The sequence below is a fragment of the Ambystoma mexicanum genome, assembly GCF_040938575.1.
Source record: "Ambystoma mexicanum isolate Mex_15411 chromosome 12 unlocalized genomic scaffold, UKY_AmexF1_1 Mex_chr12_unloc.1, whole genome shotgun sequence".
Taxonomy (NCBI): Eukaryota; Metazoa; Chordata; class Amphibia; order Caudata; family Ambystomatidae; genus Ambystoma; species Ambystoma mexicanum.
This window is the reverse complement of record NW_027182322.1, coordinates 3,548,208-3,575,015: the sequence shown is the minus strand read 5'-3', so window position 1 is coordinate 3,575,015 and position 26,808 is coordinate 3,548,208. Positions and strand designations below refer to the sequence as shown.

The 26,808-nt window shown below is 45.8% G+C and overlaps 4 non-coding genes across 4 annotated transcripts; all 4 read right to left on the bottom strand.

Moving 5' to 3' along the window:
* Positions 1-3,058: 3,058 nt before the first annotated feature.
* On the bottom strand, positions 3,059-3,130 carry TRNAH-GUG (transfer RNA histidin (anticodon GUG)). The gene has a single exon. It is a non-coding gene; the product is annotated as a tRNA-His (tRNA).
* Positions 3,131-12,466: 9,336 nt separating this feature from the next.
* Positions 12,467-12,538, bottom strand: TRNAH-GUG (transfer RNA histidin (anticodon GUG)). The gene has a single exon. It is a non-coding gene; the product is annotated as a tRNA-His (tRNA).
* Positions 12,539-14,817: 2,279 nt separating this feature from the next.
* Positions 14,818-14,889, bottom strand: TRNAH-GUG (transfer RNA histidin (anticodon GUG)). The gene has a single exon. It is a non-coding gene; the product is annotated as a tRNA-His (tRNA).
* Positions 14,890-19,637: 4,748 nt separating this feature from the next.
* On the bottom strand, positions 19,638-19,709 carry TRNAH-GUG (transfer RNA histidin (anticodon GUG)). The gene has a single exon. It is a non-coding gene; the product is annotated as a tRNA-His (tRNA).
* Between the last annotated feature and the right edge of the window lie 7,099 nt (positions 19,710-26,808).

Here is a 26,808-nt window from a genome sequence, read left to right as displayed (position 1 = left end):
ACAGATCAGATTGACTTGAAAGGTCCTTTCACGCGACTACAGAATGCCTCTCATTCCACTAAAAGATACGCCAGTGCCTACAATAGCCTAGGACTAGACTATGAGTCCCAATGTAGAAAGACAACAAGTCCACAGATATGCCTGTTTATTTAAACATCTGTATTATCATGAGCTTGTGACTGTAAAGGCGGGACCTCGCGCTCTCTGTAACGCGCTCTATTGGCAACATCAGTTAAATGTCGTTGGTTCAATCCCTCGCGGATGTTGTTTTTATTCCCATTTGTAACTGGGAAATACTGTTGCTGCAATACATATGTCTTAATCAAGCTAGTGGTTATTGACGTAAATGGCAGTGTTATAATGTTTCATGTACTGCAAATGTCACCACATAATGCGCTCTTAATTAGATTTGGTTGAAATACATTACAGTCACCCGATGAAAAAGTGTGCAAAGAGCATTAAAGAAACAAAAGGTTCATAACAGTAACAGGACATATCGAATTGTTTTAGTCCTCCACAGAGATTGCCAATGTATTAATGGAAATTGTAAAATATCTGCCCAACTGCCGTGACATTGCCTCACCGCAATGCTGTGACTCGGATTCGAACAGAGGTTGCTGCGGCCACAACGCAGAGTACTAACCACTATACGATCACAGCGAGCTACTTGGGCTGCTACAATGTGACGTTCCACCTCTATCATAAGCTGTACTCCATCTGTGATGTCATGACTCATGTTTGAATTAAAGGTTGGTTGTGATGTTATCCATGAGAATAAGTGGACACCTGATCCCCAGTCACTTATTTAAGATCTCAATAATCAAGTCAGAATCCAAATGAAAGTCATCAAAGTGGAGCCAATTAGAAATAATACAGTTACACAAACCTGGCAATGGTGCGGCAGCCAGGGCCGATAATGGCCCGCCAGCCTGAGAGCAGGAAAGTGTGAGAGCAGTGATGGTCTTGTGAGAGTTTACAGCTGTTATTGACCTTGTCCCCTTCCATTGCAGAGTTTTCTCCCTATAAGAAGTGCAGAGGCTCCCTCCGGGGTGCTAATAGTACATTTATTTTTTTGCGCAGGAGAAGTGCTCTTCACCAATTGCACGTGCCAAATCACCCGAAGGCCACCACCATAAAATTCAGGCATTCATGTTCATGCGTCCTCCATGTTATGTCCTTATAAAGGGATGCATGTTCATGATGACTCCATGTCACACCTGCATACAAGGATGCATGTTCATGCCGCCTCGTTCTCTTGGCTTCATACAGGGATTTTATCTCCTCCCTGTCTCACCCTCATGCAGGGATGCATGACCAATGCTCCTTCCCTTCTCGCCCGCATACATGGATGCACGTTCATGTCTCCTCGTTCTCTCGGCTTCATACGGGGATTTTATCTCCTCCCTGTCTCACCCTCAGGAAGGGATGCATGACCAATGCTCCTTCCCGTCTCGCCCGCATACATGGATGCACGTTCACGCCTCCTCCTTCTCTCGGCTTCATACGGGGATCATATCTCCTCCCTGTCTCACCCTCATGCAGGGATGCATGACCAATGCTCCTTCCTGTCTCGCCCGCATACATGGATGCACGTTCACGCCTCCTCCTTCTCTCGGCTTCATACGGGGATCATATCTCCTCCCTGTCTCACCCTCATGCAGGGATGCATGACCAATGCTCCTTCCCTTCTCGCATGCATACATGGATGCACGTTCACGCCTCCTCCTTCTCTCGGCTTCATACGGGGATCATATCTCCTCCCTGTCTCACCCTCATGCAGGGATGCATGACCAATGCTCCTTCCTGTCTCGCCCGCATACATGGATGCACGTTCACGCCTCCTCCTTCTCTCGGCTTCATACGGGGATCATATCTCCTCCCTGTCTCACCCTCATGCAGGGATGCATGACCAATGCTCCTTCCCTTCTCGCCTGCATACATGGATGCACGTTCACGCCTCCTCCTTCTCTCGGCTTCATACGGGGATCATATCTCCTCAATGTCTCACCCTCACTTCCAACATGTGTAACTTCTTGTTCTCTTTGACGTCTGGGGCATGGGTGGCTACTGCACAGATCTAGATGTCGCCCACCTGCAAGGTGCTATGGAAAGCACTTTTCCACATTGGACGTGCTATATTAACCCCCTCTCCCCAAATACAATAAAAATAAAGAAATATATGTGCTTCCATAATGTCTACCTTCTAATGTTTCATATGTGTAAGCACATTGTCCTCCTCCTGACCACATTCTAAAACTATGTGCAAATTGTTCCTTCCATAAACTGTCACTTCCTTCGCCCTTTATTTATAATGACTGTTATACTCTCTCTCTTTCCGCCACAGTATAAAAAAGCCTAGCACACCTCATGATTGGACTAAGAAATTCCTGTCATTTAGTTGGAAATGATTTTCCCATTATCCCCAAAAACTCCTCACTGTGTCTAAGAACGCTTTTTTTCACAGGACAATACAGATCAGATTGACTTGAAAGGTCCTTTCACGCGACTACAGAATGCCTCTCATTCCACTAAAAGATACGCCAGTGCCTACAATAGCCTAGGACTAGACTATGAGTCCCAATGTAGAAAGACCACAAGTCCACAGATATGCCTGTTTATTTAAACATCTGTATTATCATCAGCGTGTGACTGTAAAGGCGGGACCTCGCGCTCTCTGTAACGCGCTCCATTGGCAACATCAGTTAAATGTCGTTGGTTCAATCCCTCGCGGATGTTGTTTTTATTCCCATTTGTAACTGGGAAATACTGTCGCTGCAATACATATGTCTTAATCAAGCTAGTGGTTATTGACGTAAATGGCAGTGTTATAATGTTTCATGTACTGCAAATGTCACCACATAATGCGCTCTTAATTAGATTTGGTTGAAATACATTACAGTCACCCGATGAAAAAGTGTGCAAAGAGCATTAAAGAAACAAAAGGTTCATAACAGTAACAGGACATATCGAATTGTTTCAGTCCTCCACAGAGATTGCCAATGTATTAATGGAAATTCTAAAATATCTGCCCAACTGCCGTGACATTGCCTCACCGCAATGCCGTGACTCGGATTCGAACCGAGGTTGCTGCGGCCACAACGCAGAGTACTAACCACTATACGATCACGGCGAGCTACTTGGGCTGCTACAATGTGACGTTCCACCTCTATCATAAACTGTAATCCATCGGTGATGTCATGACTCATGTTTGAATTAAAGGTTGGTTGTGATGTTATCCATGACAATAAGTGGGCACCTGATCCCCAGTCACTTATTTAAGATCTCAATAATCAAGTCAGAATCCAAATGAAAGTCATCAAAGTGGAGCCAATTAGAAATAATATAGTTACACAAACCTGGCAATGGTGCGGCAGCCAGGGCCGATAATGGCCCGCCAGCCTGAGAGCAGGAAAGTGTGAGAGCAGTGATGGTCTTGTGAGAGTTTACAGCTGTTATTGACCCTGTCCCCTTCCATTGCAGAGTTTTCTCCCTATAAGAAGTGCAGAGGCTCCCTCCGGGGTGCTAATAGTAAATTTATTTTTTTGCGCAGGAGAAGTGCTCTTCACCAATTGCACGTGCCAAATCACCTGAAGGCCACCACCATAAAATTCAGGCATTCATGTTCATGCGTCCTCCATGTTATGTCCTTATAAAGGGATGCATGTTCATGATGACTCCATGTCACACCTGCATACAAGGATGCATGTTCATGCCGCCTCGTTCTCTTGGCTTCATACAGGGATTTTATCTTCTCCCTGTCTCACCCTCATGCAGGGATGCATGACCAATGCTCCTTCCCTTCTCGCCCGCATACATGGATGCACGTTCATGTCTCCTCGTTCTCTCGGCTTCATACGGGGATTTTATCTCCTCCCTGTCTCACCCTCGGGAAGGGATGCATGACCAATGCTCCTTCCCGTCTCGCCCGCATACATGGATGCACGTTCACGCCTCCTCCTTCTCTCGGCTTCATACGGGGATCATATCTCCTCCCTGTCTCACCCTCATGAGGGGATGCATGACCAATGCTCCTTCCCTTCTCGCCTGCATACATGGATGCACGTTCACGCCTCCTCCTTCTCTCGGCTTCATACGGGGATCATATCTCCTCCCTGTCTCACCCTCATGCAGGGATGCATGACCAATGCTCCTTCCTGTCTCGCCCGCATACATGGATGCACGTTCGTTCACACCTCCTCCTTCTCTCGGCTTCATACGGGGATCATATCTCCTCCCTGTCTCACCCTCATGCAGGGATGCATGACCAATGCTCCTTCCCTTCTCGCCTGCATACATGGATGCACGTTCACGCCTCCTCCTTTTCTCGGCTTCATACGGGGATCATATCTCCTCAATGTCTCACCCTCACTTCCAACATGTGTAACTTCTTGTTCTCTTTGACGTCTGGGGCATGGGTGGCTACTGCACAGCTCTAGATGTCGCCCACCTGCAAGGTGCTATGGAAAGCACTTTTCCACATTGGACGTGCTATATTAACCCCCTCTCCCCAAATACAATAAAAATAAAGAAATATATGTGTTTCCATAATGTCTACCTTCTAATGTTTCATATGTGTAAGCACATTGTCCTCCTCCTGACCAAATTCTAAAACTATGTGCAAATTGTTCCTTCCATAAACTGTCACTTCCTTGGCCCTTTATTTATAATGACTGTTATACTCTCTCTCTTTCCGCCACAGTATAAAAATGCCTAGCACACCTCATGATTGGACTAAGAAATTCCTGTCATTTAGTTGGAAATGATTTTCCCATTATCCCCAAAAACTCCTCACTGTGTCTAAGAACATTTTTTTTCACAGGACAATACAGATCAGATTGACTTGAAAGGTCCTTTCACGCGACTAAAAATTGCCTCTCATTCCACTAGAAGATACGCCAGTGCCTACAATAGCCTAGGACTAGACTATGAGTCCCAATGTAGAAAGACCACAAGTCCACAGATATGCCTGTTTATTTAAACATCTGTATTATCATCAGCGTGTGACTGTAAAGGCGGGACTTTGCGCTCTCTGTAACGCGCTCCATTGGCAACATCAGTTAAATGTCGTTGGTTCAATCCCTCGCGGATGTTGTTTTTATTCCCATTTGTAACTGGGAAATACTGTCGCTGCAATACATATGTCTTAATCAAGCTAGTGGTTATTGACGTAAATGGCAGTGTTATAATGTTTCATGTACTGCAAATGTCACCACATAATGCGCTCTTAATTAGATTTGGTTGAAATACATTACAGTCACCCGATGAAAAAGTGTGCAAAGAGCATTAAAGAAACAAAAGGTTCATAACAGTAACAGGACATATCGAATTGTTTCAGTCCTCCACAGAGATTGCCAATGTATTAATGGAAATTCTAAAATATCTGCCCAACTGCCGTGACATTGCCTCACCGCAATGCCGTGATTCGGATTCGAACCGAGGTTGCTGCGGCCACAACGCAGAGTACTAACCACTATACGATCACGGCGAGCTACTTGGGCTGCTACAATGTGACGTTCCACCTCTATCATAAGCTGTACTCCATCTGTGATGTCATGACTCATGTTTGAATTAAAGGTTGGTTGTGATGTTATCCATGAGAATAAGTGGACACCTGATCCCCAGTCACTTATTTAAGATCTCAATAATCAAGTCAGAATCCAAATGAAAGTCATCAAAGTGGAGCCAAATAGAAATAATATAGTTACACAAACCTGGCAATGGTGCGGCAGCCAGGGCTGATAATGGCCCGCCAGCCTGAGAGCAGGAAAGTGTGAGAGCAGTGATGGTCTTGTGAGAGTTTACAGCTGTTATTGAACCTGTCCCCTTCCATTGCAGAGTTTTCTCCCTATAAGAAGTGCAGAGGCTCCCTCCGGGGTGCTAATAGTAAATTTATTTTTTTGCGCAGGAGAAGTGCTCTTCACCAATTGCACGTGCCAAATCACCCGAAGGCCACCACCATAAAATTCAGGCATTCATGTTCATGCGTCCTCCATGTTATGTCCTTATAAAGGGATGCATGTTCATGATGACTCCATGTCACACCTGCATACAAGGATGCATGTTCATGCCGCCTCGTTCTCTTGGCTTCATACAGGGATTTTATCTCCTCCCTGTCTCACCCTCATGCAGGGATGCATGACCAATGCTCCTTCCCTTCTCGCCCGCATACATGGATGCACGTTCATGTCTCCTCGTTCTCTCGGCTTCATACGGGGATTTTATCTCCTCCCTGTCTCACCCTCGGGAAGGGATGCATGACCAATGCTCCTTCCCGTCTCGCCCGCATACATGGATGCACGTTCAATCCTCCTCCTTCTCTCGGCTTCATACGGGGATCATATCTCCTCCCTGTCTCACCCTCATGAGGGGATGCATGACCAATGCTCCTTCCCTTCTCGCCTGCATACATGGATGCACGTTCACACCTCCTCCTTCTCTCGGCTTCATACGGGGATCATATCTCCTCCCTGTCTCACCCTCATGCAGGGATGCATGACCAATGCTCCTTCCTGTCTCGCCCGCATACATGGATGCACGTTCACGCCTCCTCCTTCTCTCGGCTTCATACGGGGATCATATCTCCTCCCTGTCTCACCCTCATGCAGGGATGCATGACCAATGCTCCTTCCCTTCTCGCCTGCATACATGGATGCACGTTCACGCCTCCTCCTTTTCTCGGCTTCATACCGGGATCATATCTCCTCAATGCCTCACCCTCACTTCCAACATGTGTAACTTCTTGTTCTCTTTGACGTCTGGGCCATGGGTGGCTACTGCACAGCTCTAGATGTCGCCCACCTGCAAGGTGCTATGGAAAGCACTTTTCCACATTGGACGTGCTATATTAACCCCCTCTCCCCAAATACAATAAAAATAAAGAAATATATGTGCTTCCATAATGTCTACCTTCTAATGTTTCATATGTGTAAGCACATTGTCCTCCTCCTGACCAAATTCTAAAACTATGTGCAAATTGTTCCTTCCATAAACTGTCACTTCCTTGGCCCTTTATTTATAATGACTGTTATACTCTCTCTCTTTCCGCCACAGTATAAAAATGCCTAGCACACCTCATGATTGGACTAAGAAATTCCTGTCATTTAGTTGGAAATGATTTTCCCATTATCCCCAAAAACTCCTCACTGTGTCTAAGAACATTTTTTTTCACAGGACAATACAGATCAGATTGACTTGAAAGGTCCTTTCACGCGACTACAGAATGCCTCTCATTCCACTAGAAGATACGCCAGTGCCTACAATAGCCTAGGACTAGACTATGAGTCCCAATGTAGAAATACCACAAGTCCACAGATATGCCTGTTTATTTAAACATCTGTATTATCATCAGCGTGTGACTGTAAAGGCGGGACTTTGCGCTCTCTGTAACGCGCTCCATTGGCAACATCAGTTAAATGTCGTTGGTTCAATCCCTCGCGGATGTTGTTTTTATTCCCATTTGTAACTGGGAAATACTGTCGCTGCAATACATATGTCTTAATCAAGCTAGTGGTTATTGACGTAAATGGCAGTGTTATAATGTTTCATGTACTGCAAATGTCACCACATAATGCGCTCTTAATTAGATTTGGTTGAAATACATTACAGTCACCCGATGAAAAAGTGTGCAAAGAGCATTAAAGAAACAAAAGGTTCATAACAGTAACAGGACATATCGAATTGTTTCAGTCCTCCACAGAGATTGCCAATGTATTAATGGAAATTGTAAAATATCTGCCCAACTGCGGTGACATTGCCTCACCGCAATGCCGTGACTCGGATTCCAACCAAGGTTGCTGTGGCCACAACGCAGAGTACTAACCACTATACGATCACGGCGAGCTACTTGGGCTGCTACAATGTGTTGTTCCACCTCTATCATAAGCTGTACTCCATCTGTGATGTCATGACTCATGTTTGAATTAAAGGTTGGTTGTGATGTTATCCAGGAGAATAAGTGGACACCTGATCCCCAGTCACTTATTTAAGATCTCAATAATCAAGTCAGAATCCAAATGAAAGTCATCAAAGTGGAGCCAATTAGAAATAATATAGTTACACAAACCTGGCAATGGTGCGGCAGCCAGGGCCGAAAATGGCCCGCCAGCCTGAGAGCAGGAAAGTGTGAGAGCAGTGATGGTCTTGTGAGAGTTTACAGCTGTTATTGACCCTGTCCCCTTCCATTGCAGAGTTTTCTCCCTATAAGAAGTGCAGAGGCTCCCTCCGGGGTGCTAATAGTAAATTTATTTTTTTGCGCAGGAGAAGTGCTCTTCACCAATTGCACGCGCCAAATCACCCGAAGGCCACCACCATAAAATTCAGGCATTCATGTTCATGCGTCCTCCATGTTATGTCCTTATAAAGGGATGCATGTTCATGATGACTACATGTCACACCTGCATACAAGGATGCATGTTCATGCCGCCTCGTTCTCTTGGCTTCATACAGGGATTTTATCTCTTCCCTGTCTCACCCTCATGCAGGGATGCATGACCAATGCTCCTTCCCTTCTCGCCCGCATACATGGATGCACGTTCATGTCTCCTCGTTCTCTCGGCTTCATACGGGGATTTTATCTCCTCCCTGTCTCACCCTCGGGAAGGGATGCATGACCAATGCTCCTTCCCGTCTCGCCCGCATACATGGATGCACGTTCACGCCTCCTCCTTCTCTCGGCTTCATACGGGGATCATATCTCCTCCCTGTCTCACCCTCATGCAGGGATGCATGACCAATGCTCCTTCCTGTCTCGCCCGCATACATGGATGCACGTTCACGCCTCCTCCTTCTCTCGGCTTCATACGGGGATCATATCTCCTCCCTGTCTCACCCTCATGCAGGGATGCATGACCAATGCTCCTTCCTGTCTCGCCCGCATACATGGATGCACGTTCACGCCTCCTCCTTCTCTCGGCTTCATACGGGGATCATATCTCCTCCCTGTCTCACCCTCATGCAGGGATGCATGACCAATGTTCCTTCCCTTCTCACCTGCATACATGGATGCACGTTCACGCCTCCTCCTTTTCTCTGCTTCATAGGGGGATCATATCTCCTCAATGTCTCACCCTCACTTCCAACATGTGTAACTTCTTGTTCTCTTTGACGTCTGGGGCATGGGTGGCTACTGCACAGCTCTAGATGTCGCCCACCTGCAAAGTGCTATGGAAAGCACTTTTCCACATTGGACGTGCTATATTAACCCCCTCTCCCCAAATACAATAAAAATAAAGAAATATATGTGCTTCCATAATGTCTACCTTCTAATGTTTCATATGTGTAAGCACATTGTCCTCCTCCTGACCACATTCTAAAACTATGTGCAAATTGTTCCTTCCATAAACTGTCACTTCCTTGGCCCTTTATTTATAATGACTGTTATACTCTCTCTCTTTCCGCCACAGTATAAAAAAGCATAGCACACCTCATGATTGGACTAAGAAATTCCTGTCATTTAGTTGGAAATGATTTTCCCATTATCCCCAAAAACTCCTCACTGTGTCTAAGAACGCTTTTTTTCACAGGACAATACAGATCAGATTGACTTGAAAGGTCCTTTCACGCGACTACAGAATGCCTCTCATTCCACTAAAAGATACGCCAGTGCCTACAATAGCCTAGGACTAGACTATGAGTCCCAATGTAGAAAGACCACAAGTCCACAGATATGCCTGTTTATTTAAACATCTGTATTATCATCAGCGTGTGACTGTAAAGGCGGGACCTCGCGCTCTCTGTAACGCGCTCCATTGGCAACATCAGTTAAATGTCGTTGGTTCAATCCCTCGCGGATGTTGTTTTTATTCCCATTTGTAACTGGGAAATACTGTGGCTGCAATACATATGTGTTAATCAAGCTAGTGGTTATTGACGTAAATGGCAGTGTTATAATGTTTCATGTACTGCAAATGTCACCACATAATGCGCTCTTAATTAGATTTGGTTGAAATACATTACAGTCACCCGATGAAAAAGTGTGCAAAGAGCATTAAAGAAACAAAAGGTTCATAACAGTAACAGGACATATCGAATTGTTTCAGTCCTCCACAGAGATTGCCAATGTATTAATGGAAATTCTAAAATATCTGCCCAACTGCCGTGACATTGCCTCACCGCAATGCCGTGACTCGGATTCGAACCGAGTTTGCTGCGGCCACAACGCAGAGTACTAACCACTATACGATCACGGCGAGCTACTTGGGCTGCTACAATGTGACGTTCCACCTCTATCATAAGCTGTACTCCATCTGTGATGTCATGACTCATGTTTGAATTAAAGGTTGGTTGTGATGTTATCCATGAGAATAAGTGGACACCTGATCCCCAGTCACTTATTTAAGATCTCAATAATCAAGTCAGAATCCAAATGAAAGTCATCAAAGTGGAGCCAATTAGAAATAATATAGTTACACAAACCTGGCAATGGTGCGGCAGCCAGGGCCGATAATGGCCCGCCAGCCTGAGAGCAGGAAAGTGTGAGAGCAGTGATGGTCTTGTGAGAGTTTACAGCTGTTATTGACCCTGTCCCCTTCCATTGCAGAGTTTTCTCCCTATAAGAAGTGCAGAGGCTCCCTCCGGGGTGCTAATAGTAAATTTATTTTTTTGCGCAGGAGAAGTGCTCTTCACCAATTGCACGTGCCAAATCACCCGAAGGCCACCACCATAAAATTCAGGCATTCATGTTCATGCGTCCTCCATGTTATGTCCTTATAAAGGGATGCATGTTCATGATGACTCCATGTCACACCTGCATACAAGGATGCATGTTCATGCCGCCTCGTTCTCTTGGCTTCATACAGGGATTTTATCTTCTCCCTGTCTCACCCTCATGCAGGGATGCATGACCAATGCTCCTTCCCTTCTCGCCCGCATACATGGATGCACGTTCATGTCTCCTCGTTCTCTCGGCTTCATACGGGGATTTTATCTCCTCCCTGTCTCACCCTCGGGAAGGGATGCATGACCAATGCTCCTTCCCGTCTCGCCCGCATACATGGATGCACGTTCACGCCTCCTCCTTCTCTCGGCTTCATACGGGGATCATATCTCCTCCCTGTCTCACCCTCATGAGGGGATGCATGACCAATGCTCCTTCCCTTCTCGCCTGCATACATGGATGCACGTTCACGCCTCCTCCTTCTCTCGGCTTCATACGGGGATCATATCTCCTCCCTGTCTCACCCTCATGCAGGGATGCATGACCAATGCTCCTTCCTGTCTCGCCCGCATACATGGATGCACGTTCACACCTCCTCCTTCTCTCGGCTTCATACGGGGATCATATCTCCTCCCTGTCTCACCCTCATGCAGGGATGCATGACCAATGCTCCTTCCCTTCTCGCCTGCATACATGGATGCACGTTCACGCCTCCTCCTTTTCTCGGCTTCATATGGGGATCATATCTCCTCAATGTCTCACCCTCACTTCCAACATGTGTAACTTCTTGTTCTCTTTGACGTCTGGGGCATGGGTGGCTACTGCACAGCTCTAGATGTCGCCCACCTGCAAGGTGCTATGGAAAGCACTTTTCCACATTGGACGTGCTATATTAACCCCCTCTCCCCAAATACAATAAAAATAAAGAAATATATGTGCTTCCATAATGTCTACCTTCTAATGTTTCATATGTGTAAGCACATTGTCCTCCTCCTGACCAAATTCTAAAACTATGTGCAAATTGTTCCTTCCATAAACTGTCACTTCCTTGGCCCTTTATTTATAATGACTGTTATACTCTCTCTCTTTCCGCCACAGTATAAAAATGCCTAGCACACCTCATGATTGGACTAAGAAATTCCTGTCATTTAGTTGGAAATGATTTTCCCATTATCCCCAAAAACTCCTCACTGTGTCTAAGAACATTTTTTTTCACAGGACAATACAGATCAGATTGACTTGAAAGGTCCTTTCACGCGACTACAGAATGCCTCTCATTCCACTAGAAGATATGCCAGTGCCTACAATAGCCTAGGACTAGACTATGAGTCCCAATGTAGAAAGACCACAAGTCCACAGATATGCCTGTTTATTTAAACATCTGTATTATCATCAGCGTGTGACTGTAAAGGCGGGACTTTGCGCTCTCTGTAACGCGCTCCATTGGCAACATCAGTTAAATGTCGTTGGTTCAATCCCTCGCGGATGTTGTTTTTATTCCCATTTGTAACTGGGAAATACTGTCGCTGCAATACATATGTCTTAATCAAGCTAGTGGTTATTGACGTAAATGGCAGTGTTATAATGTTTCATGTACTGCAAATGTCACCACATAATGCGCTCTTAATTAGATTTGGTTGAAATACATTACAGTCACCCGATGAAAAAGTGTGCAAAGAGCATTAAAGAAACAAAAGGTTCATAACAGTAACAGGACATATCGAATTGTTTCAGTCCTCCACAGAGATTGCCAATGTATTAATGGAAATTCTAAAATATCTGCCCAACTGCCGTGATATTGCCTCACCGCAATGCCGTGACTCGGATTCGAACCGAGGTTGCTGCGGCCACAACGCAGAGTACTAACCACTATACGATCACAGCGAGCTACTTGGGCTGCTACAATGTGACGTTCCACCTCTATCATAAGCTGTACTCCATCTGTGATGTCATGACTCATGTTTGAATTAAAGGTTGGTTGTGATGTTATCCATGAGAATAAGTGGACACCTGATCCCCAGTCACTTATTTAAGATCTCAATAATCAAGTCAGAATCCAAATGAAAGTCATCAAAGTGGAGCCAATTAGAAATAATATAGTTACACAAACCTGGCAATGGTGCGGCAGCCAGGGCTGATAATGGCCCGCCAGCCTGAGAGCAGGAAAGTGTGAGAGCAGTGATGGTCTTGTGAGAGTTTACAGCTGTTATTGAACCTGTCCCCTTCCATTGCAGAGTTTTCTCCCTATAAGAAGTGCAGAGGCTCCCTCCGGGGTGCTAATAGTAAATTTATTTTTTTGCGCAGGAGAAGTGCTCTTTACCAATTGCACGTGCCAAATCACCCGAAGGCCACCACCATAAAATTCAGGCATTCATGTTCATGCGTCCTCCATGTTATGTCCTTATAAAGGGATGCATGTTCATGATGACTCCATGTCACACCTGCATACAAGGATGCATGTTCATGCCGCCTCGTTCTCTTGGCTTCATACAGGGATTTTATCTCCTCCCTGTCTCACCCTCATGCAGGGATGCATGACCAATGCTCCTTCCCTTCTCGCCCGCATACATGGATGCACGTTCATGTCTCCTCGTTCTCTCGGCTTCATACGGGGATTTTATCTCCTCCCTGTCTCACCCTCGGGAAGGGATGCATGACCAATGCTCCTTCCCGTCTCGCCCGCATACATGGATGCACGTTCACGCCTCCTCCTTCTCTCGGCTTCATACGGGGATCATATCTCCTCCCTGTCTCACCCTCATGAGGGGATGCATGACCAATGCTCCTTCCCTTCTCGCCTGCATACATGGATGCAAGTTCACGCCTCCTCCTTCTCTCGGCTTCATACGGGGATCATATCTCCTCCCTGTCTCACCCTCATGCAGGGATGCATGACCAATGCTCCTTCCTGTCTCGCCCGCATACATGGATGCACGTTCACGCCTCCTCCTTCTCTCGGCTTCATACGGGGATCATATCTCCTCCCTGTCTCACCCTCATGCAGGGATGCATGACCAATGTTCCTTCCCTTCTCACCTGCATACATGGATGCACGTTCACGCCTCCTCCTTTTCTCGGCTTCATAGGGGGATCATATCTCCTCAATGTCTCACCCTCACTTCCAACATGTGTAACTTCTTGTTCTCTTTGACGTCTGGGGCATGGGTGGCTACTGCACAGCTCTGGATGTCGCCCACCTGCAAGGTGCTATGGAAAGCACTTTTCCACATTGGACGTGCTATATTAACCCCCTCTCCCCAAATACAATAAAAATAAAGAAATATATGTGCTTCCATAATGTCTACCTTCTAATGTTTCATATGTGTAAGCACATTGTCCTCCTCCTGACCACATTCTAAAACTATGTGCAAATTGTTCCTTCCATAAACTGTCACTTCCTTGGCCCTTTATTTATAATGACTGTTATACTCTCTCTCTTTCCGCCACAGTATAAAAAAGCCTAGCACACCTCATGATTGGACTAAGAAATTCCTGTCATTTAGTTGGAAATGATTTTCCCATTATCCCCAAAAACTCCTCACTGTGTCTAAGAACGCTTTTTTTCACAGGACAATACAGATCAGATTGACTTGAAAGGTCCTTTCCCGCGACTACAGAATGCCTCTCATTCCACTAAAAGATACGCCAGTGCCTACAATTGCCTAGGACTAGACTATGAGTCCCAATGTAGAAAGACCACAAGTCCACAGATATGCCTGTTTATTTAAACATCTGTATTATCATCAGCGTGTGACTGTAAAGGCGGGACTTTGCGCTCTCTGTAACGTGCTCCATTGGCAACATCAGTTAAATGTCGTTGGTTCAATCCCTCGCGGATGTTGTTTTTATTCCCATTTGTAACTGGGAAATACTGTCGCTGCAATACATATGTCTTAATCAAGCTAGTGGTTATTGACGTAAATGGCAGTGTTATAATGTTTCATGTACTGCAAATGTCACCACATAATGCGCTCTTAATTAGATTTGGTTGAAATACATTACAGTCACCCGATGAAAAAGTGTGCAAAGAGCATTAAAGAAACAAAAGGTTCATAACAGTAACAGGACATATCGAATTGTTTCAGTCCTCCACAGAGATTGCCAATGTATTAATGGAAATTCTAAAATATCTGCCCAACTGCCGTGACATTGCCTCACCGCAATGCCGTGACTCGGATTCGAACCGAGGTTGCTGCGGCCACAACGCAGAGTACTAACCACTATACGATCACGGCGAGCTACTTGGGCTGCTACAATGTGACGTTCCACCTCTATCATAAGCTGTACTCCATCTGTGATGTCATGACTCATGTTTGAATTAAAGCTTGGTTGTGATGTTATCCATGAGAATAAGTGGACACCTGATCCCCAGTCACTTATTTAAGATCTCAATAATCAAGTCAGAATCCAAATGAAAGTCATCAAAGTGGAGCCAATTAGAAATAATATAGTTACACAAACCTGGCAATGGTGCGGCAGCCAGGGCCGATAATGGCCCGCCAGCCTGAGAGCAGGAAAGTGTGAGAGCAGTGATGGTCTTGTGAGAGTTTACAGCTGTTATTGACCCTGTCCCCTTCCATTGCAGAGTTTTCTCCCTATAAGAACTGCAGAGGCTCCCTCCGGGGTGCTAATAGTAAATTTATTTTTTTGCGCAGGAGAAGTGCTCTTCACCAATTGCACGCGCCAAATCACCCGAAGGCCACCACCATAAAATTCAGGCATTCATGTTCATGCGTCCTCCATGTTATGTCCTTATAAAGGGATGCATGTTCATGATGACTACATGTCACACCTGCATACAAGGATGCATGTTCATGCCGCCTCGTTCTCTTGGCTTCATACAGGGATTTTATCTCCTCCCTGTCTCACCCTCATGCAGGGATGCATGACCAATGCTCCTTCCCTTCTCGCCCGCATACATGGATGCACGTTCATGTCTCCTCGTTCTCTCGGCTTCATACGGGGATTTTATCTCCTCCCTGTCTCACCCTCGGGAAGGGATGCATGACCAATGCTCCTTCCCGTCTCGCCCGCATACATGGATGCACGTTCACGCCTCCTCCTTCTCTCGGCTTCATACGGGGATCATATCTCCTCCCTGTCTCACCCTCATGCAGGGATGCATGACCAATGCTCCTTCCTGTCTCGCCCGCATACATGGATGCACGTTCACGCCTCCTCCTTCTCTCGGCTTCATACGGGGATCATATCTCCTCCCTGTCTCACCCTCATGCAGGGATGCATGACCAATGCTCCTTCCTGTCTCGCCCGCATACATGGATGCACGTTCACGCCTCCTCCTTCTCTCGGCTTCATACGGGGATCATATCTCCTCCCTGTCTCACCCTCATGCAGGGATGCATGACCAATGTTCCTTCCCTTCTCACCTGCATACATGGATGCACGTTCACGCCTCCTCCTTTTCTCGGCTTCATAGGGGGATCATATCTCCTCAATGTCTCACCCTCACTTCCAACATGTGTAACTTCTTGTTCTCTTTGACGTCTGGGGCATGGGTGGCTACTGCACAGCTCTGGATGTCGCCCACCTGCAAGGTGCTATGGAAAGCACTTTTCCACATTGGACGTGCTATATTAACCCCCTCTCCCCAAATACAATAAAAATAAAGAAATATATGTGCTTCCATAATGTCTACCTTCTAATGTTTCATATGTGTAAGCACATTGTCCTCCTCCTGACCACATTCTAAAACTATGTGCAAATTGTTCCTTCCATAAACTGTCACTTCCTTGGCCCTTTATTTATAATGACTGTTATACTCTCTCTCTTTCCGCCACAGTATAAAAAAGCCTAGCACACCTCATGATTGGACTAAGAAATTCCTGTCATTTAGTTGGAAATGATTTTCCCATTATCCCCAAAAACTCCTCACTGTGTCTAAGAACGCTTTTTTTCACAGGACAATACAGATCAGATTGACTTGAAAGGTCCTTTCCCGCGACTACAGAATGCCTCTCATTCCACTAAAAGATACGCCAGTGCCTACAATAGCCTAGGACTAGACTATGAGTCCCAATGTAGAAAGACCACAAGTCCACAGATATGCCTGTTTATTTAAACATCTGTATTATCATCAGCGTGTGACTGTAAAGGCGGGACTTTGCGCTCTCTGTAACGTGCTCCATTGGCAACATCAGTTAAATGTCGTTGGTTCAATCCCTCGCGGATGTTGTTTTTATTCCCATTTGTAACTGGGAAATACTGTCGCTGCAATACATATGTCTTAATCAAGCTAGTGGTTATTGACGTAAATGGCAGTGTTATAATGTTTCATGTACTGCAAATGTCACCACATAATGCGCTCTTAATTAGATTTGGTTGAAATACATTACAGTCACCCGATGAAAAAGTGTGCAAAGAGCATTAAAGAAACAAAAGGTTCATAACAGTAACAGGACATATCGAATTGTTTCAGTCCTCCACAGAGATTGCCAATGTATTAATGGAAATTCTAAAATATCTGCCCAACTGCCGTGACATTGCCTCACCGCAATGCCGTGACTCGGATTTGAACCGAGGTTGCTGTGGCCACAACGCAGAGTACTAACCACTATACGATCACGGCGAGCTACTTGGGCAGCTACAATGCGACGTTCCACCTCTATCATAAGCTGTACTCCATCTGTGATGTCATGACTCATGTTTGAATTAAAGGTTGGTTGTGATGTTATCCATGAGAATAAGTGGACACCTGATCCCCAGTCACTTATTTAAGATCTCAATAATCAAGTCAGAATCCAAATGAAAGTCATCAAAGTGGAGCCAATTAGAAATAATATAGTTACACAAACCTGGCAATGGTGCGGCAGCCAGGGCTGATAATGGCCCGCCAGCCTGAGAGCAGGAAAGTGTGAGAGCAGTGATGGTCTTGTGAGAGTTTACAGCTGTTATTGAACCTGTCCCCTTCCATTGCAGAGTTTTCTCCCTATAAGAAGTGCAGAGGCTCCCTCCGGGGTGCTAATAGTACATTTATTTTTTTGCGCAGGAGAAGTGCTCTTGACCAATTGCACGTGCCAAATCACCCGAAGGCCACCACCATAAAATTCAGGCATTCATGTTCATGCGTCCTCCATGTTATGTCCTTATAAAGGGATGCATGTTCATGATGACTCCATGTCACACCTGCATACAAGGATGCATGTTCATGCCGCCTCGTTCTCTTGGCTTCATAAAGGGATTTTATCTCCTCCCTGTCTCACCCTCATGCAGGGATGCATGACCAATGCTCCTTCCCTTCTCGCCCGCATACATGGATGCACGTTCATGTCTTGTCGTTCTCTCGGCTTCATACGGGGATTTTATCTCCTCCCTGTCTCACCCTCAGGAAGGGATGCATGACCAATGCTCCTTCCCGTCTCGCCCGCATACATGGATGCACGTTCACGCCTCCTCCTTCTCTCAGCTTCATACGGGGATCATATCTCCTCCCTGTCTCACCCTCATGCAGGGATGCATGACCAATGCTCCTTCCTGTCTCGCCCGCATGCATGGATGCACGTTCACGCCTCCTCCTTCTCTCGGCTTCATACGGGGATCATATCTCCTCCCTGTCTCACCCTCATGCAGGGATGCATGACCAATGCTCCTTCCCTTCTCGCCTGCATACATGGAGCAACGTTCACGCCTCTTCCTTCTCTCGGCTTCATACGGGGATCATATCTCCTCCCTGTCTCACCCTCATGCAGGGATGCATGACCAACGCTCCTTCCTGTCTCGCCCGCATACATGGATGCACGTTCACGCCTCCTCCTTCTCTCGGCTTCATACGGGATCATATCTCCTCCCTGTCTCACCCTCATGCAGGGATGCATGACCAATGCTCCTTCCCTTCTCGCCTGCATACATGGATGCACGTTCACGCCTCCTCCTTCTCTCGACTTCATACGGGGATCATATCTCCTCAATGTCTCACCCTCACTTCCAACATGTGTAACTTCTTGTTCTCTTTGACGTCTGGGGCATGGGTGGCTACTGCACAGATCTAGATGTCGCCCACCTGCAAGGTGCTATGGAAAGCACTTTTCCACATTGGACGTGCTATATTAACCCCCTCTCCCCAAATACAATAAAAATAAAGAAATATATGTGCTTCCATAATGTCTACCTTCTAATGTTTGATATGTGTAAGCACATTGTCCTCCTCCTGACCACATTCTAAAACTATGTGCAAATTGTTCCTTCCATAAACTGTCACTTCCTTGGCCCTTTATTTATAATGACTGTTATACTCTCTCTCTTTCCGCCACAGTATAAAAAAGCATAGCACACCTCATGATTGGACTAAGAAATTCCTGTCATTTAGTTGGAAATGATTTTCCCATTATCCCCAAAAACTCCTCACTGTGTCTAAGAACGCTTTTTTTCACAGGACAATACAGATCAGATTGACTTGAAAGGTCCTTTCCCGCGACTACAGAATGCCTCTCATTCCACTAAAAGATACGCCAGTGCCTACAATTGCCTAGGACTAGACTATGAGTCCCAATGTAGAAAGACCACAAGTCCACAGATATGCCTGTTTATTTAAACATCTGTATTATCATCAGCGTGTGACTGTAAAGGCGGGACTTTGCGCTCTCTGTAACGTGCTCCATTGGCAACATCAGTTAAATGTCGTTGGTTCAATCCCTCGCGGATGTTGTTTTTATTCCCATTTGTAACTGGGAAATACTGTCGCTGCAATACATATGTCTTAATCAAGCTAGTGGTTATTGACGTAAATGGCAGTGTTATAATGTTTCATGTACTGCAAATGTCACCACATAATGCGCTCTTAATTAGATTTGGTTGAAATACATTACAGTCACCCGATGAAAAAGTGTGCAAAGAGCATTAAAGAAACAAAAGGTTCATAACAGTAACAGGACATATCGAATTGTTTCAGTCCTCCACAGAGATTGCCAATGTATTAATGGAAATTCTAAAATATCTGCCCAACTGCCGTGACATTGCCTCACCGCAATGCCGTGACTCGGATTCGAACCGAGGTTGCTGCGGCCACAACGCAGAGTACTAACCACTATACGATCACGGCGAGCTACTTGGGCTGCTACAATGTGACGTTCCACCTCTATCATAAGCTGTACTCCATCTGTGATGTCATGACTCATGTTTGAATTAAAGCTTGGTTGTGATGTTATCCATGAGAATAAGTGGACACCTGATCCCCAGTCACTTATTTAAGATCTCAATAATCAAGTCAGAATCCAAATGAAAGTCATCAAAGTGGAGCCAATTAGAAATAATATAGTTACACAAACCTGGCAATGGTGCGGCAGCCAGGGCCGATAATGGCCCGCCAGCCTGAGAGCAGGAAAGTGTGAGAGCAGTGATGGTCTTGTGAGAGTTTACAGCTGTTATTGACCCTGTCCCCTTCCATTGCAGAGTTTTCTCCCTATAAGAACTGCAGAGGCTCCCTCCGGGGTGCTAATAGTAAATTTATTTTTTTGCGCAGGAGAAGTGCTCTTCACCAATTGCACGCGCCAAATCACCCGAAGGCCACCACCATAAAATTCAGGCATTCATGTTCATGCGTCCTCCATGTTATGTCCTTATAAAGGGATGCATGTTCATGATGACTACATGTCACACCTGCATACAAGGATGCATGTTCATGCCGCCTCGTTCTCTTGGCTTCATACAGGGATTTTATCTCCTCCCTGTCTCACCCTCATGCAGGGATGCATGACCAATGCTCCTTCCCTTCTCGCCCGCATACATGGATGCACGTTCATGTCTCCTCGTTCTCTCGGCTTCATACGGGGATTTTATCTCCTCCCTGTCTCACCCTCGGGAAGGGATGCATGACCAATGCTCCTTCCCGTCTCGCCCGCATACATGGATGCACGTTCACGCCTCCTCCTTCTCTCGGCTTCATACGGGGATCATATCTCCTCCCTGTCTCACCCTCATGCAGGGATGCATGACCAATGCTCCTTCCTGTCTCGCCCGCATACATGGATGCACGTTCACGCCTCCTCCTTCTCTCGGCTTCATACGGGGATCATATCTCCTCCCTGTCTCACCCTCATGCAGGGATGCATGACCAATGCTCCTTCCTGTCTCGCCCGCATACATGGATGCACGTTCACGCCTCCTCCTTCTCTCGGCTTCATACGGGGATCATATCTCCTCCCTGTCTCACCCTCATGCAGGGATGCATGACCAATGTTCCTTCCCTTCTCACCTGCATACATGGATGCACGTTCACGCCTCCTCCTTTTCTCGGCTTCATAGGGGGATCATATCTCCTCAATGTCTCACCCTCACTTCCAACATGTGTAACTTCTTGTTCTCTTTGACGTCTGGGGCATGGGTGGCTACTGCACAGCTCTGGATGTCGCCCACCTGCAAGGTGCTATGGAAAGCACTTTTCCACATTGGACGTGCTATATTAACCCCCTCTCCCCAAATACAATAAAAATAAAGAAATATATGTGCTTCCATAATGTCTACCTTCTAATGTTTCATATGTGTAAGCACATTGTCCTCCTCCTGACCACATTCTAAAACTATGTGCAAATTGTTCCTTCCATAAACTGTCACTTCCTTGGCCCTTTATTTATAATGACTGTTATACTCTCTCTCTTTCCGCCACAGTATAAAAAAGCCTAGCACACCTCATGATTGGACTAAGAAATTCCTGTCATTTAGTTGGAAATGATTTTCCCATTATCCCCAAAAACTCCTCACTGTGTCTAAGAACGCTTTTTTTCACAGGACAATACAGATCAGATTGACTTGAAAGGTCCTTTCCCGCGACTACAGAATGCCTCTCATTCCACTAAAAGATACGCCAGTGCCTACAATAGCCTAGGACTAGACTATGAGTCCCAATGTAGAAAGACCACAAGTCCACAGATATGCCTGTTTATTTAAACATCTGTATTATCATCAGCGTGTGACTGTAAAGGCGGGACTTTGCGCTCTCTGTAACGTGCTCCATTGGCAACATCAGTTAAATGTCGTTGGTTCAATCCCTCGCGGATGTTGTTTTTATTCCCATTTGTAACTGGGAAATACTGTCGCTGCAATACATATGTCTTAATCAAGCTAGTGGTTATTGACGTAAATGGCAGTGTTATAATGTTTCATGTACTGCAAATGTCACCACATAATGCGCTCTTAATTAGATTTGGTTGAAATACATTACAGTCACCCGATGAAAAAGTGTGCAAAGAGCATTAAAGAAACAAAAGGTTCATAACAGTAACAGGACATATCGAATTGTTTCAGTCCTCCACAGAGATTGCCAATGTATTAATGGAAATTCTAAAATATCTGCCCAACTGCCGTGACATTGCCTCACCGCAATGCCGTGACTCGGATTTGAACCGAGGTTGCTGTGGCCACAACGCAGAGTACTAACCACTATACGATCACGGCGAGCTACTTGGGCAGCTACAATGCGACGTTCCACCTCTATCATAAGCTGTACTCCATCTGTGATGTCATGACTCATGTTTGAATTAAAGGTTGGTTGTGATGTTATCCATGAGAATAAGTGGACACCTGATCCCCAGTCACTTATTTAAGATCTCAATAATCAAGTCAGAATCCAAATGAAAGTCATCAAAGTGGAGCCAATTAGAAATAATATAGTTACACAAACCTGGCAATGGTGCGGCAGCCAGGGCTGATAATGGCCCGCCAGCCTGAGAGCAGGAAAGTGTGAGAGCAGTGATGGTCTTGTGAGAGTTTACAGCTGTTATTGAACCTGTCCCCTTCCATTGCAGAGTTTTCTCCCTATAAGAAGTGCAGAGGCTCCCTCCGGGGTGCTAATAGTACATTTATTTTTTTGCGCAGGAGAAGTGCTCTTGACCAATTGCACGTGCCAAATCACCCGAAGGCCACCACCATAAAATTCAGGCATTCATGTTCATGCGTCCTCCATGTTATGTCCTTATAAAGGGATGCATGTTCATGATGACTCCATGTCACACCTGCATACAAGGATGCATGTTCATGCCGCCTCGTTCTCTTGGCTTCATAAAGGGATTTTATCTCCTCCCTGTCTCACCCTCATGCAGGGATGCATGACCAATGCTCCTTCCCTTCTCGCCCGCATACATGGATGCACGTTCATGTCTTGTCGTTCTCTCGGCTTCATACGGGGATTTTATCTCCTCCCTGTCTCACCCTCAGGAAGGGATGCATGACCAATGCTCCTTCCCGTCTCGCCCGCATACATGGATGCACGTTCACGCCTCCTCCTTCTCTCAGCTTCATACGGGGATCATATCTCCTCCCTGTCTCACCCTCATGCAGGGATGCATGACCAATGCTCCTTCCTGTCTCGCCCGCATGCATGGATGCACGTTCACGCCTCCTCCTTCTCTCGGCTTCATACGGGGATCATATCTCCTCCCTGTCTCACCCTCATGCAGGGATGCATGACCAATGCTCCTTCCCTTCTCGCCTGCATACATGGAGCAACGTTCACGCCTCTTCCTTCTCTCGGCTTCATACGGGGATCATATCTCCTCCCTGTCTCACCCTCATGCAGGGATGCATGACCAACGCTCCTTCCTGTCTCGCCCGCATACATGGATGCACGTTCACGCCTCCTCCTTCTCTCGGCTTCATACGGGATCATATCTCCTCCCTGTCTCACCCTCATGCAGGGATGCATGACCAATGCTCCTTCCCTTCTCGCCTGCATACATGGATGCACGTTCACGCCTCCTCCTTCTCTCGACTTCATACGGGGATCATATCTCCTCAATGTCTCACCCTCACTTCCAACATGTGTAACTTCTTGTTCTCTTTGACGTCTGGGGCATGGGTGGCTACTGCACAGATCTAGATGTCGCCCACCTGCAAGGTGCTATGGAAAGCACTTTTCCACATTGGACGTGCTATATTAACCCCCTCTCCCCAAATACAATAAAAATAAAGAAATATATGTGCTTCCATAATGTCTACCTTCTAATGTTTGATATGTGTAAGCACATTGTCCTCCTCCTGACCACATTCTAAAACTATGTGCAAATTGTTCCTTCCATAAACTGTCACTTCCTTGGCCCTTTATTTATAATGACTGTTATACTCTCTCTCTTTCCGCCACAGTATAAAAAAGCATAGCACACCTCATGATTGGACTAAGAAATTCCTGTCATTTAGTTGGAAATGATTTTCCCATTATCCCCAAAAACTCCTCACTGTGTCTAAGAACGCTTTTTTTCACAGGACAATACAGATCAGATTGACTTGAAAGGTCCTTTCACGCGACTACAGAATGCCTCTCATTCCACTAAAAGATACGCCAGTGCCTACAATAGCCTAGGACTAGACTATGAGTCCCAATGTAGAAAGACCACAAGTCCACAGATATGCCTGTTTATTTAAACATCTGTATTATCATCAGCGTGTGACTGTAAAGGCGGGACCTCGCGCTCTCTGTAACGCGCTCCATTGGCAACATCAGTTAAATGTCGTTGGTTCAATCCCTCGGGGATGTTGTTTTTATTCCCATTTGTAACTGGGAAATACTGTCGCTGCAATACATATGTCTTAATCAAGCTAGTGGTTATTGACGTAAATGGCAGTGTTATAATGTTTCATGTACTGCAAATGTCACCACATAATGCGCTCTTAATTAGATTTGGTTGAAATACATTACAGTCACCCGATGAAAAAGTGTGCAAAGAGCATTAAAGAAACAAAAGGTTCATAACAGTAACAGGACATATCGAATTGTTTCAGTCCTCCACAGAGATTGCCAATGTATTAATGGAAATTCTAAAATATCTGCCCAACTGCCGTGACATTGCCTCACCGCAATGCCGTGACTCGGATTCGAACCGAGTTTGCTGCGGCCACAACGCAGAGTACTAACCACTATACGATCACGGCGAGCTACTTGGGCTGCTACAATGTGACGTTCCACCTCTATCATAAGCTGTACTCCATCTGTGATGTCATGACTCATGTTTGAATTAAAGGTTGGTTGTGATGTTATCCATGAGAATAAGTGGACACCTGATCCCCAGTCACTTATTTAAGACCTCAATAATCAAGTCAGAATCCAAATGAAAGTCATCAAAGTGGAGCCAATTAGAAATAATATAGTTACACAAACCTGGCAATGGTGCGGCAGCCAGGGCCGATAATGGCCCGCCAGCCTGAGAGCAGGAAAGTGTGAGAGCAGTGATGGTCTTGTGAGAGTTTACAGCTGTTATTGACCCTGTCCCCTTCCATTGCAGAGTTTTCTCCCTATAAGAAGTGCAGAGGCTCCCTCCGGGGTGCTAATAGTAAATTTATTTTTTTGCGCAGGAGAAGTGCTCTTCACCAATTGCACGTGCCAAATCACCCGAAGGCCACCACCATAAAATTCAGGCATTCATGTTCATGCGTCCTCCATGTTATGTCCTTATAAAGGGATGCATGTTCATGATGACTCCATGTCACACCTGCATACAAGGATGCATGTTCATGCCGCCTCGTTCTCTTGGCTTCATACAGGGATTTTATCTTCTCCCTGTCTCACCCTCATGCAGGGATGCATGACCAATGCTCCTTCCCTTCTCGCCCGCATACATGGATGCACGTTCATGTCTCCTCGTTCTCTCGGCTTCATACGGGGATTTTATCTCCTCCCTGTCTCACCCTCGGGAAGGGATGCATGACCAATGCTCCTTCCCGTCTCGCCCGCATACATGGATGCACGTACAGGCCTCCTCCTTCTCTCGGCTTCATACGGGGATCATATCTCCTCCCTGTCTCACCCTCATGAGGGGATGCATGACCAATGCTCCTTCCCTTCTCGCCTGCATACATGGATGCACGTTCACGCCTCCTCCTTCTCTCGGCTTCATACGGGGATCATATCTCCTCCCTGTCTCACCCTCATGCAGGGATGCATGACCAATGCTCCTTCCTGTCTCGCCCGCATACATGGATGCACGTTCACACCTCCTCCTTCTCTCGGCTTCATACGGGGATCATATCTCCTCCCTGTCTCACCCTCATGCAGGGATGCATGACCAATGCTCCTTCCCTTCTCGCCTGCATACATGGATGCACGTTCACGCCTCCTCCTTTTCTCGGCTTCATACGGGGATCATATCTCCTCAATGTCTCACCCTCACTTCCAACATGTGTAACTTCTTGTTCTCTTTGACGTCTGGGGCATGGGTGGCTACTGCACAGCTCTAGATGTCGCCCACCTGCAAGGTGCTATGGAAAGCACTTTTCCACATTGGACGTGCTATATTAACCCCCTCTCCCCAAATACAATAAAAATAAAGAAATATATGTGCTTCCATAATGTCTACCTTCTAATGTTTCATATGTGTAAGCACATTGTCCTCCTCCTGACCAAATTCTAAAACTATGTGCAAATTGTTCCTTCCATAAACTGTCACTTCCTTGGCCCTTTATTTATAATGACTGTTATACTCTCTCTCTTTCCGCCACAGTATAAAAATGCCTAGCACACCTCATGATTGGACTAAGAAATTCCTGTCATTTAGTTGGAAATGATTTTCCCATTATCCCCAAAAACTCCTCACTGTGTCTAAGAACGCTTTTTTTCACAGGACAATACAGATCAGATTGACTTGAAAGGTCCTTTCACGCGACTACAGAATGCCTCTCATTCCACTAAAAGATACGCCAGTGCCTACAATAGCCTAGGACTAGACTATGAGTCCCAATGTAGAAAGACCACAAGTCCACAGATATGCCTGTTTATTTAAACATCTGTATTATCATCAGCGTGTGACTGTAAAGGCGGGACCTCGCGCTCTCTGTAACGCGCTCCATTGGCAACATCAGTTAAATGTCGTTGGTTCAATCCCTCGCGGATGTTGTTTTTATTCCCATTTGTAACTGGGAAATACTGTCGCTGCAATACATATGTCTTAATCAAGCTAGTGGTTATTGACGTAAATGGCAGTGTTATAATGTTTCATGTACTGCAAATGTCACCACATAATGCGCTCTTAATTAGATTTGGTTGAAATACATTACAGTCACCCGATGAAAAAGTGTGCAAAGAGCATTAAAGAAACAAAAGGTTCATAACAGTAACAGGACATATCGAATTGTTTCAGTCCTCCACAGAGATTGCCAATGTATTAATGGAAATTCTAAAATATCTGCCCAACTGCCGTGACATTGCCTCACCGCAA